The sequence below is a fragment of the Tenrec ecaudatus genome, chromosome 9 (genome assembly GCF_050624435.1).
Source record: "Tenrec ecaudatus isolate mTenEca1 chromosome 9, mTenEca1.hap1, whole genome shotgun sequence".
Taxonomy (NCBI): Eukaryota; Metazoa; Chordata; class Mammalia; order Afrosoricida; family Tenrecidae; genus Tenrec; species Tenrec ecaudatus.
The window spans coordinates 134,207,317-134,220,812 of NC_134538.1; the positions used below are offsets into that span (position 1 = coordinate 134,207,317).

The 13,496-nt window shown below is 43.5% G+C and overlaps 1 pseudogene; it reads left to right on the forward strand.

The window, feature by feature from the left end:
- Positions 1–274: 274 nt before the first annotated feature.
- LOC142456154 (nucleoside diphosphate kinase 6 pseudogene) lies at positions 275–841 on the forward strand (annotated as a pseudogene).
- The last annotated feature ends 12,655 nt before the right edge of the window (positions 842–13,496 follow it).

Below are 13,496 nucleotides of genomic sequence, written 5' to 3' on the forward strand. Positions count from 1 at the left end.
AGGGCACAACTCAAGGTGGGAAGAAAGAGTTGCAAAGATTTGCTAAAGATCAAAACTTGGAATGTATGAAGTATGAATCTAGGAAAATTGGTTGTCCTCAAAAATGCAAAAGAACACAAAAAGGGAGGCTGCCCAGCGCGCTGCCTGACGCCCAGGCGCCACGAAGGAAGGACCCCGTGGATCCTGTTCCAGGTCAGTGTCAGGCGTGAGGAGATGGCTGACTCGCCAGAAGATCTAGCTCCAGAGTAGGGAGGTGGGAGCGCAGCCCAGCGGTTCCCGAAGGCAGCTCTCTGGTGGCAGAAGGGACATGGCCTCGCTGGGACGGAGCCCTCAGGCTCTTCAGCTCACGCTAGCCCTGATCAAGCCTGATACAGTTGCTCACCCGCTGATCCCGGAGGCTGTTCATCAGCAGATTCTGAGCAACAAGCTCCTGATAGTTCGCATGCGAGAGCTCCTGTGGAGAAAGGAAGATTGCCAGAGATTTTACCAAGAGCATGAAGGGCGTTTTTTCTATCAGTGACTGGTGGAGCTCAAGGCCAGTGGGCCAATCCGAGGCTGCGTCCTTGCTCACAAGGATGCCATCCAGCTCTGGAGGACGCTGATGGGGCCCACCCGAGTGTTCCGAGCACGCCACCTGGCCCCAGATTCAATCCGCGGCAGTTTCGGCCTCACTGACACCGGAAACACCACTCACGGCGCCAACTCTGTGATTTCAGCCAGCAGAGAGATCGCGGCCTTCTTCCCTGACTTCAGCCAGCAGCGCTGGTACGAAGAGGAGGAGCCCCAGCTGTGCCATGGGCCTGGGTGCTACCACCCAGAGGGAGGCTCGGCACCAGCCTGACGCAGACTTGTCTGCCAGTGAAGATGCTGCGTCGCTTTTGACTCTTAGACTTCTGGATAAAAGCACTTGACCGAGGGAGGAAGCCCAGGAGCCTAGGCACCTCATCACTGCCACCTCCTCCGTAATCTAGCTCTCTGTCTACCTCTTCCCTGAATGGCCGCAGTTGGTTCACAAGAATGGTCGCCGGCTGAAGCAGCTCACCTGTCCGGCTCCTCCGTTCGTTGAGAACAGTCGGAACTTGCCTAATTGATTTGCCTGGGTGGCTGTGACTCTGTAGAAGCAGCATTTACCGTGTCTTCCTCAATAAAAGTCAGTGCTCAGCAGCAGAAAAAAAAAAACACAAAAAGGTAAATATCCTAGGCTTTAGTGAGCTGAAATGGGCTAGTATTGGCCATTTTGAATTAGAAAATCACATGATTTACTGTGCTGGGAATGAGCCAATCAAAAGGAATGGCATGGCATTCTTGGACAAAAAGGACATTTCAAGATCTGTCTTGAGGTGCAATGTTGTCCATGACAGGATTATATCTATTCACCTTCAAGGAAATCCAATCTACACAACTATTATAAAATTAAAACTTGTGCACCAACCACGAAAGCTAGTGATGAAGAAACTGAAGAATTCTGCCAATGACTGATCAAACATGCTATTACTGGTGATTGGATTTAACCTCCTACCTGGGGGACAAACAACAGAAAAGTGGGTGAAGGGAGACATCGGACAGTGCAAGATATGACAAAATAATAATTATTTATGAGTTATCAAGTGTTCATGAGCAATGGTGCAGTGGGGAGGGAGGGGGAAAATGAGGAGCTGATGTTGGGAGATTAAGTGGAGAGCAAATATTTTGAGCATGATAAGGGCAATGAATGTACAAATGTACTATACATAGTTGATGTATGTATAGATTGTGATAAAAGTTGTATGAGCCCGTAATAAAATGACTTAAAATTATTGGTGATTGGAATGTAAAAGTTAGAAATAATGAGGAAGGACAAGTAGTTGAAAAATATGGACTTGGTGATAGAAATGAAATTGGAGATCACATGATAGAATTTTGCATGACCAATGATTTGGTCATAGCAAAATGACTTTTGTCAACAGCACAAAAAGCTATACAGCTGGACTTCTCCAGAAAGAATACACAGAAATCAAACGGACTACATCTGTGAGAAGAGACAAAGGGAGAAGCTAAAACCGGGCCATGGGCTAACTGTGGAACAGACCATCAATTGTTCATCTGTAAGTTCAGGTTAAAGTTGAAAAAAATAAAACAAGTCCCCGAGAGTCCAAATATGACCGTGAGTCTATCCCGTCTAAATTTCCCCAGAACAGATTTGCTGCACTGAACACGGATAGTAGGAGACCTGATGAGCTCTGGGAGGGCCTCAAGAACATCACGCACGAAGAAAGCCGAAGGCCACTTAGAAGACAGAAAAGAAACAAAAACTGAAAGTGGATGTCCAAAGAGATTCTGAAACTTGCTCTTAATCAGAGAGCAGCTGAAGCAACTGTAAGAAATGATGAAGTCAAAAAACCTAACCTGGAAGTTGCAAAGGGCAGCTCAAGGACACAGAGTAAAATATTGTAATGAAATGTGCAAAGACCTAGAGTTAGAAAACCCCAAAGGAAGAACATACTCAGCATATCTTCAACTGAAAGAACTCAAGAAAAAGAATTAAGCCTCAAGTTGCAATATAGGAAGATTTTATCGGCAAAATATTGAATGATGCAGGAAGCATCAGAAGAACATGGAAAGAACACACAGAGTCACTGTTCCAAAAGAACTAACTGACTTTCCACCAGTTCAAGAGGCAGCATATGAGCAAGAACCAATGGTGTAAGAGAAGTTTAAGCTGCACTGAAAGCATGGATCTTGAAAATACCATGGCTGATGTCAAATGGATCAGAGAATATCAGAAAGCTGTTTACTTGAGTTTTATTGACTATGCTAACGTATTCAACTATGTGGATGAAAACAAACTGTGGATAGCTTTGAGCAGAATGGGAATTCCAGAACACTTCATTGTGCACGTGCAGAACTTGTACATGGATCAAGAGGCAGTTGTGCTGATAGAACAAGGGGATACTGGAAGGTCTGAAATCAGGAAAGGTGTGGCAGGGTTGTAGCCTCTCACCATATTATTCACTCTGTATGCTGAGCATACCATCAGAGAAGCTGGATTGTATGAAGAATGTGGGGTCAGGACTAGTGGAAGTCACATGCAGACTACACAACTGTACTTGCTGACAGGGAGAAGGACTTGAAGCACTTGCTGATGAAGATCAAGGATGGCAGTCTGCAGTATGGAGTACAACTCAATGTAAAGTAGACTAAAATCCTCACAACCGGGCCAATATGTAATCTGATAAATCATAACAAGGTTGAAGTTGTCCAGGATGTTGTCTTGCTTGGATCAGCCATCAACGCTCATGGAAGCAGCAGTCAAGACATCAAAGCTGAACTGTATTAGGTAAGTCTGCCACACAAGAGCATTGAAAAACAAGGAGGTTACTCTGAGTACTAAGGTTGCCTGACCCAAGTCATAGTATTTGCCATCGCACAGACGCATGGAAAAGTTGGGCACCGAATCAAGAAGAAGGAAGAATGGCGGTGCTGGAGAAGAATACAGAAAACACCATGGACTGCTGAAAGGACAAACCCATCTGTCTTGGAAGAAGGCCAAAGTGCTCCTTGGAGGCAAGGATGGCAAGGCTTTGTCTTACAAACTTTGGACGTAGAGTCAGGAGACACATGTCACTTGAGGACATCATTCTTGTGAAAGTGGGGGGGGCAGCAAAATGAGAAAGGCCCTCAATGAGATGGATGGACACTGTGGCAGCAACAGTGGGCTCAGGCCTAGGAAAAATGTGAGGATGGTGCAGGACTGGACAGTGTTTCGATCCTATGTGCACAGGGTCGCTAGGGGTTGGAACGGACTCATTGGCACCTAACAACCCCAACAGCTAGCATACCAGCTAGAGGAAGTAGAAACATAATGAAGGACTAAGACTTAATAAGTCTGTTATGATGACAAGCCATCCTTGGACATCTATTGTCTCATTACCATGGGGCGTGCATTTCACACACGTGTGCCCACTGTTTACCTGGAGCTAATTCTCCTTCGTGTAACCTGCTCAGCACATCCTCCAGTGGGAAGTTAGGGATGTGGAGGTAGAGTACGAGAAGGACGGCTGGTATATCTGTGTCTTCAGAGATAAAAGACACAGCTCAGCAGATAGCATTGCCCTTTTTCTCTTTATCAGCTGCTGTCCAGGCCACTCATGACAACCATCCATGGGTGGTGGAAGCACGCTGTGCCGTGCCCTGTCTCTTCATGACTGTGTGTGTATTGGAGTCCACTCTTGTGGCCACTGGGTAATTTTTGAGTGTCTTTCAATGAAGGAGGCTCATGTCCCAGCACTTTATCGGATAATATTCTGTAGTGACCCATAGGATTTTTACTGGGTAATTGTTGGAATTAGGTCTCCTGGAATTGGCCCGTTACAATCTGGCTCTGCTGCCACCTGCTTGCCATGGTTCGCTCTGCTGGTATTGGAAATACCTGTGGGATATTTCCCAGCGCCTAGCAACACGCACGTGGCTTGGGAACAACAAACTAGCAGATGGGTGGTAGCAGGTGCCCTGCTGTTGCTGTTCAGGGCTGTCCAGTTGTTTTGACTCATCGTGACACTGTGCGTAACAGCGCAAAACGTCGCCTGGTCCGGCAACCCCCTCACCACTGTTGTGCTTGAGCCATTGTTGCAGTCATGGTGTCTGGTGTCAGTCCATCTCTTCAAGAGCCTTCCTCTGTTTTCGCTGCCCTTCCCTCTACTTGCCACACACAATGTCTTTCTCCAGGGACTGTCTCTCCCGATACATGCCCAAAATCCCTGAGGGGAAGACTGACCATCCTTGCTGCCGGGGCAGATGCTGGCTGCCCTGGTTCTTTGGCCAGGCCCTGGTGCTTCTACGTCGTTGGCCAGCACCGTCATTGGAATGCCGGTGCTCTGGGCGGCCTGGAACACTGCGCTATGAAGGCAATGGGGACAGCTGGCAGTGCTAAAGCTGGAGCAGAGAATTGTACAACTCGACAATTACACAAGAAAAGACGCGAGTCTTTCCAAACACCCCCCAAGCTCTCTCGGAGTCTATGTCCTCACAGTCAGGTACAATTCCGGAGGAGAATCGCCTGGAGAGGGCGCTCAGCTGTCCTCGGGTTGTGGGGAGTGCAAGTCCCCAGGACTCAGAGATCCGGAACTCTCTATTCTGCACCATGCTGCAATTGTATAATTCATTTCTTCCTACACGTGTCATTATTATTAATCATCGTAAATTAGTAAGTTGCGTCTTTTAATGACACGCGGCTTGGGAAAATAGACGGTGCCACTGTCACAGACGGGCTGCATAACCATCGTTAGGGGGATTTATTATTTGGGGGGGAATAAAAAAGCAGGTTAGGAGACTCAGCCCACTAGTCAAAAGTGCAATTCAGGCTTTATTGTGCAAAGAGCGAAAGTAGAAAGAGTTCTTCTGAAGTTGTTGAACATACATGTAACCCAAACAGCCTCTGGACAAGGCCTTGGGTGCATTCAGACAAGTACAAGGACGTTCCCTGGCCCAGTTAGACCTTCAAGCTCTGGAGTTTAAACTGGACGTGACTGGGCTGCCTGGGCCATCGGAACTCACACAGAAGCCTGGAACCCTGAGCTCAGGGTCTCTCCTTCAAATAGCAGAATTCCTGGGATGCCTCCTTTTGCCCCCTTCAGAGGCAATGAATGGTTTTGAATACACCTGGAGATGATTAATTCTGAGCCAGTTCTTAAAGCTGCAGGTCACATTTCACTTTGGTCCAGTAAGAAACCAAATAAAAGAGGGATTTTAAAATGTAGGCATTTTTTAATATTATTTTTGCCTGCAAACTGTTCTTGCTTTTGGCAAAGAAATAAAATTTTCCCGTCTAGGGAGCTTCAATGTATCCCATGAATATTACATTTTTTTAAACCTCAATTTAACCGTTTCAAACAGAAAAAGAGACCGCGCGAGAGCTGAAAGCCGAGCCTGCGCCACGCGGAGTGGTTTGGTCCTCCGAGCTTACCTGGAGAGATGGCCACCGTGGGAAGAGGGTCAGGAACATCAAGGCTTGGCGCTTTGAAAGGCTGCGTCTGATCACTGACTCATAAGCCCACCAGCTCAGCGTGCTCCGAGGTACTTTTGATTTCTGCTTAGGGTCATAATTGAAGAATGGACAGAATCTATCATGAGTTTTGTAAGTGACTTCAAACTTAAAAAGAAAAAAAAAAGCTCTCCCACTTAAAATTTAAATATGTACTTTTTTGCTGCCCTCTATAATAGGGTTTACTCAAAATTAATGCTCTCAATCCCCACTGCACATTACAATCTTTAAGGGAGCTTTTAAAACAGTAGGAATGCTGGGTCCCACCCAGTATCTGATTTTATTTGATCTGCGATGAGACCCCAGAGTTTTTTTTAAAAGCTCTCCCGAGCATTCAGTGTGCAGCCAGGGTTCAGGATAACTGCGCTAAATAAGCAGAAATCTGAAAATGATCTTGATTATGTTTCTAGGTACTTCATGTGTTAGCTTCTGAGGTAGGTTGAGGAAAGGAGTTCATCATTGGGATATTCCACTGCAACATCTTGAGACTAAGGAGGAAACGTTATGACAAAATGATTTGTTTGTATTCTTTTTTATCCTTGAAATTTCCTCCTTGGCTCTGGTTTTGTTTTCATTTTCCTTATTTCCCCAGCACACACACACACACACACACACACACGCACACACACGCACACACACACACACACGCACACACACACACGCACACACCTACATGCACGCCCTCACGCACACTCACACACAGGCAAGCATCAGCCCTTCTCATAATATAATAATTTTAAAATTATTGCTGAGAATACGTTAGCCATTATAGCGTTTTGTTCATCTTTCAAAAGAAGAGGACCGTTTATTCTTTTTTTTCCTTCTACCCTCCTTTCTTCACCAAGCAAACATTTACAGAGCATCGAGTGATAACTAAACGATTAAAAAATATTCCTATCATGAGACAAAGGTCGATGGAGATTGGCATTTTTTTAAAACTATACCTACGTAATATTGGAGTAGCCACCTGGAGTGAAGGGGAGCATTGAGGTAAATAACTAAAACAAGAGCAAAAATGATTCTCCCCTATGTTACTGACTTGAATGAACCTGAGAACTACTACTTGGCCAAAATTATTTTGGGAATTTCGCACCTGCTTTGAGCATACTGGGTGACCACAAGGTAATATTAATAGCCAGAGGGAAGGGTAAGGTGTGATGCATATTGGAGGAGAGAAAATGAATCTTTTCAATTTGTAGAAAATCCCCCAGTAGTCATCAAGTGCATGTTTCTCAACTTTATAAACAAGGAGCATAAGTCTCAGAGAATTGTCACATTTTCTCTTGTCATTGCCTTGCTTCTGAGAGAAAAAGCAACTGGCTTCCCCAGCAGACAAAAGCAGAGTTTAAAAGTTAGATAATTGTTCACCATAAGTGATTTCTTTTTATTATGAATCCAAATCAAAAGAAATCCAGATGACTCTGTCACTAAATGTTATACCTATGATGGATTTTACACGGAATAATGGAAAGTGAATATAGATATTTGAGGATGTTAATATCAACAAAATTAGAAGTATTTGAACATCTCTTCCAACACATGATGCACAAAGGAGCCACCATGTAATTATCTGGAACTCTGCACCTTGAAATAGAGTAAAGGGAAGGGCCTGTGATTAGGCCCCATTATATACACTTCATCTATTTCAACATCTCTGATCTCAAAATGGGCTTATAGGAATAATTTTGTAAAAATGTGTATTTGCTTTTAAAACTACAATGAAAAAATATATTTAATTATAAATATGTCAGATAAATAGGATGTATCTTCTAAGGAATACTCAAATAAAAATAAAGGATGCCTGATATATGATCATATGCTGATTTCCCCCCTCTTTCATTAATACTAAATACTCAAGTGTAGGGTACTATATTTCACCCTCTAATTGAGCATTTTAATGTCCAAATGACAGAAACTTCAAATATATCGTTACCCTAGTGAATATTATTTAGAATATTTTAAACACCATGCGCATCCAGGCAAAGGCTTTTATTCAACACCATGAATAAAAGATACCCTTGCATTTGCCCATAAGTTTTGGGAAAAGGAGCTGAAAAACTACTGAAAGACATTGTTTCTTAGGGTTTCAAAATAGAACAAGAAAAATTCAAAAGACCCTAATGGAGCCCATTAAGGTCTTCATTGTGAATTGCTAAATAAGATTTCAGTCTGAGGCAGGAGGTTGCCCTAGTCTCTGAGACACAAATATTGAAATACTCCATGAAATTGTAGCTTTAATTGGAGCCTGTTATCTCCCCATTTACGTGGATCCATGTAATAATCTTGGGAATAGACACATAACCAGTGTGGCTGAATACCATAAATCAGTGAGATGAACTTGGGAAGTTGTATCAACCCAAGAAAGGATTTTAGGTTTTCTTCTACATATTAAGGAATCTGCTAAGGATTTTTTAAGGGCAATGGGACAGTGAGGTTTTTAAGATTGAGAACCACAAGGAAAGACAGATAAAGGCCAAACCAGAAATGTGGACCATTGACACTCCCTAACTTGGCCTGCTGGTGTACTGGTTAGCAGGTTTAACCCACCAGCCAGTCCTTGACAGAAAGACGGGTACGTCTGCCTTATATCAAGTTTAGAGCCTGGGAAATTCTCGAGGTAGTTCTACACTGTCATACAGGGTCGCTCTGACTCAGAATCTACTGGATGGCAATGGATTTGGTTTGGTAAATTGGTTTTCAATACCTCACTGGTGCAGGTGTTGTAGACCAGTCACGTGACTTCCAGGGCCCAGATTCTACACTCAGACTTCCAGCATCGTCCAGAGTGTGTTAGCACTATCATTCTGCATTTCCATTGCCCATTTTTAACTAGCTGTGAATTATTTCAGAGTAGAAACCACATCTTGATCTTCTGTGCATCTTTGCCTATTTTGCTTCCTGCATCTTACTCTTAGAGGTACAATGTATGAAATTTTTCATTTTTATTGAGAAAAAAATGTAAACTGAAGAAATATGAAGTTTATACACTCTTATTAAATGATTACCTATTCTCGATTCTTTTCTCAAGCTTTGAATCCATACTATTTAAAAATGCAACAACCAGAAATCCCAATGCCACTGCCATCTGACTCTTAGTGTGTGGCAGTTACATAAATTCCTGTCAACTTGAAAAGGAGTCAAATCTAGCCTGTCAATCAGGTCACAGCTTGATGATCTCATTTGGAGGGACAACGGAGATTAATAGCTTACTGGAGGCCAGATACACTCTCTGCTCTGTCTCCCTGCAAGACATTCCTGTTGACAAGCCACATGGAGCTATGCTGATAGAGCCAGAGTCCTGGAGCTGGAGGAGCCATGTGGAGACCCACGCCAGTGCAGAGATGCTTTTACCACCACTGGATCCACAAGACTTTCTACCCACTGGCCTGTGATCTTCCTGTACACGGTGGCATTACAAGGCTGCGTGAGTCTAAAGAGGAATGTATGGACTAGTAATGACATGTGGGGTAAAAACGGGCTTGTGGACTTGATCTGGAATTTATGAACTAGTATTGGACATATGGGGTAATATTGGACTTATGGACTTGATCTGGATTGGGCTGGGAGGTTTTCTTAATTTACAATTGCCCTTTGATATAACGTTCTATCTTACACACATATGAGTGTCTAGGAATTTGTTTCTTTAGTCAGCCCAGACTAATTAACACATAGTGACTCAATAGTTTCAGAGACAGTAAATCTTTAAGGTGAGTAGACAGCTTCATCTCCTTCCCACAGAGCGCCTTGGTGTGTCTGAACTGCTGACTTCTGGTTAGCAATCCAATACCAAACCCACAGCACCATTCCAAATCCGCTGCCTTCTAGTTGATTCTGATTGTCGTGATCACATATAGGGCTTCTGAGGCAGTAAGTCCCCAAAGGAGTGGACGGCCTCGTCTTTCTGCTTTGCAGCGGCTGGTGGATTTGCTGCTTACCCGAGAATGCAACCAAGCCTCCCGACGGCGCCATTACGGTGCTTAGTGGAAAAGTTACAATGTGTGAATTTCAACTCAGTTGGATAACAAAACTATTATAATTCTTTGACACTTTCTCTGCAATCAAGTGCTTGTTCTCGAACTCCTCAAATATCCAGTCTTTATAGGAGCAGACAACTTGGGCTTTCTCTCATCGATCAGCTGGTGGGTTTGAATTGTTCCTGGTCAGTGAATAGCCCAATGCACATGCCACAGGGTGGAACTGAACTAACTTTTAAAAATTCTCTTTCTGGTGAGAAAAGTAGGCTCAAAGAGAATTGATCATTTTCTCAAGGTCACATATTTAGTCTCTGGAGGACTGTACATGCGATCATTATGAGTCAGAATCAAGTAGCAAAAAAAAAAAAAAAAAAACACACATACCCTCTGTACTGCTTACCAACTGTTTCAGGGAACCGGGAGTTGAGAGCCAGGCATATTAATTTCTCATGATTCAGTTTAAGACATAGTTAAATCTTAAAGAATCAGGAGGGATATGTTTCTGTTGAGTGTTGTCTAGTCGTTTCTGACTCATGTAGCAGAGTAGGGCTGTCCCATGGGGCATCCTATACTGTAATCTGCATGGAAGCAGCTTTTTTCCCAAAAAGCCACTGGGTGGATTCAAACCAGAAATCTTTTGGTTACCGACTGTGTTAGTCTGGCTACTTTAGAGAAGCAAATCCAAAGAAACTCATGCATAAGAGAGAGGTTTATATCGAGGTTAAGTGCACATCAAGAAAACATCCCAACCCAGTGCTGCCCAAACCGACAAGTGCAACATTAACCCATGTGTCCGACACCAATCCACAAAGTCCTCCTCCATCTCACAAAACACACACTATGACACCAACTACAGGAGGAAAGCCAAGTCAGTGAATGTGTAAGCATCTCCATGCTGGCAGGGGTCTCCACACGGCTGCTCTAGCACCGAGGGCTGCATCGGGGTAGATCCATGTGACTTCTCCTTGGGGATGTTTTGCAGGAAGTGAACCTTGACAGCTGAAGCAGGGAACCAGCTAAAGTAGCTTCATCCTGGTCTGACCATCACAAAGCAAGAGACCCAAGAACTAGAAAGGTGGGGCTCACCAGGCCATTTATCTCTGGGCCCTCCAATTAACCGTACATGTGTTTCTTTGGCCAGATTGGCACAATAAACTAACTCAGCAACTGTATTTAACCATTTTGCCATCAGAACTCCTTAGAAGGATATATTCTAGCAAAAAAAAAAAATCAAATTCACTGCCATTGAGTCCTTCCAACTCATATGGACCCTATAGCATAGGGTAGTACTGTTCTGTGGTTTTATGAGATGGTAATTCTTCATGAGAGTAGAAAACCTTGTCTTTTTCCTACAAAGAAAATTTCAAACTTCCACCTTTGCAGTTAGCAGCCCCCCAAAGTAACCCATAACACCCCTAGGGCTCCTTAGAAGAAAATCGTTAATTATAAATAAGCTTGGGTAAACATGGAAGGGCAGTCAGCATAGATGACTTCTTTGTGTTCTCAACTGAGAAGTCATCCTTCTGTTTCACAAACCACGCATGGTAGGTGCAGACTTTCATCCCAATATACCCATTTGAGAATGCAAAATGTCATTTTCACGCTCATATGGAAGTGAGCCAAGAAAATACATTTGAGAAGAAATATATATTTTTTTACCTTAAGAAGAGCCTTGTATTTATTACAAAAATAAACAAACAAACTCAGTGCCATTGTGTCAATGCTGACTGTGTGAATCAGGGTAGACTAGAGAAACGAACCCATGGACACACATATGTGTATAAAAAAGAGATCCAGAGCATTGTAAGCATCTCAGTGCTGGCAGGGGCCTCTCTGTGGCTTCTCCGGCTTCCAAGGTCTGGTTGTGTCCATGTGGCTTGTCTTCTGTAATGTTTCCCAGGGAGTGGCAGAGAGAGAGGTGTCTTCCACCTCCAAGGAGGAAGTACCAGATTTCCCAGAATTCTCAGGAAAAGGCCATGCCCACACAGAAGTCACATTAACTATGTCCGGATAGAAAGCCTAGACTCCACCCCTACACTCTGAATCCTTAAATTGACACCAGATTAGGTGACTGCCACACTGACCCACAACGGCCCTACAGAGAAGGGCAGAACTACCCCCTGTGCGTTTCTGAGACTATAACTCCTTACAGAAGTAGCAAGCTTCATCTTTCTCTTGCATTTGCTATAGACTGGGGAAAAAACGGTTGGGATAAAACATTCCATTGTTACATTATACAACATGGAAAAAGCATTTCACCTAGAAAAACTATTTAATGACACACATTAATAACCGTAGTGAATTGTTTGGGAAAATATCTTTATGTGCTGTGATAGTTGGGTTTTGTGTCAACTTGGCTGGACTAGGATTTTTAATGGTTTGACAGTTGAGACCTAGTAATCCCTTATGATGTGATCTAACATGATGTTAGCTCTATCAATTTCATGAGGAGATCCACTATAAGCCGCTTAACAGGTATAAAATGTTTAGGCTAGAGTATCTACCTTTTTCTCGAGTCACACCCCTATTGCAATTGAAAACATTCTTGGGGTTGCGGCTTATTCCTACATGAATAAACATCGTAGAAAGCTTGCTTGCTTGCTTGTTGCTTGGTCTGTATCCTGCATCTGGTTCATCACCTCTGGTTCTTTGGACTTGAGCGAATGGCCTTCCACATTGCCGGCTGACCCCAGGAACCACAAGCAGCCTGCCATCTGACCTGATCACTTTGGATTCATGAGCCTATCTAGTCACAAGCTTGGCCTGTTGACCTTAGAATGATCCAGCTCTGCGCCCTGTAGTGTTCCTGCTGATTCTGGGTTCACTAGCCTCTAAAGCTGCATGAGTCAGGAAAAACCTCTGGTTTAACATCTGACCCAAGAACTTGAAACTGGCCTTGACTTACCACTTCCACAACTGTGTGGGGCATTATGACAATATTACTCTCTTTATATCTGCGCTCACTATGTGCTCACTCTTTTATGCGTGCTCACATTGAGTTGCTGCTGACTCATTGAGACCCCAATGGACAGGGTAGTCCTGCCCTTGTGAGTTTCTAAGACTATAACTGTTGATAAGGGTAGAATACCTACCCTGTCTTTCTCCTGAGGAGCAGCTGTGGTTTTGAATTGCTAATCTTGGGGTTAGCAACCCAACATGTAACCACTATGCCACATAAGTTTCTTCATACACACACACACAGCAATGTCATGTGTTTCCGCTCTCTAGAGAACCCAGCCTAACACATATGCCCTCTGAAACTCTGAAGTTTAGTATTTTGAAAAATGCTTTATCTTGGAGGCCAATATTATAGAGCTTCAAGATGCAGCCAAAGAAATCAATTGACCTGTGATAAGGTTGTTAGTGTTGATTATCTGAATGAGAGACACTGTTTACCAAATATACGTGGTAATAATTTTTACTAAACTGCTCTTCATGATGATAATTAAGGAATGTTGTAAATTGCTTGTGAAATCTCTTCCTAGTTAGCGATGATAATAAAA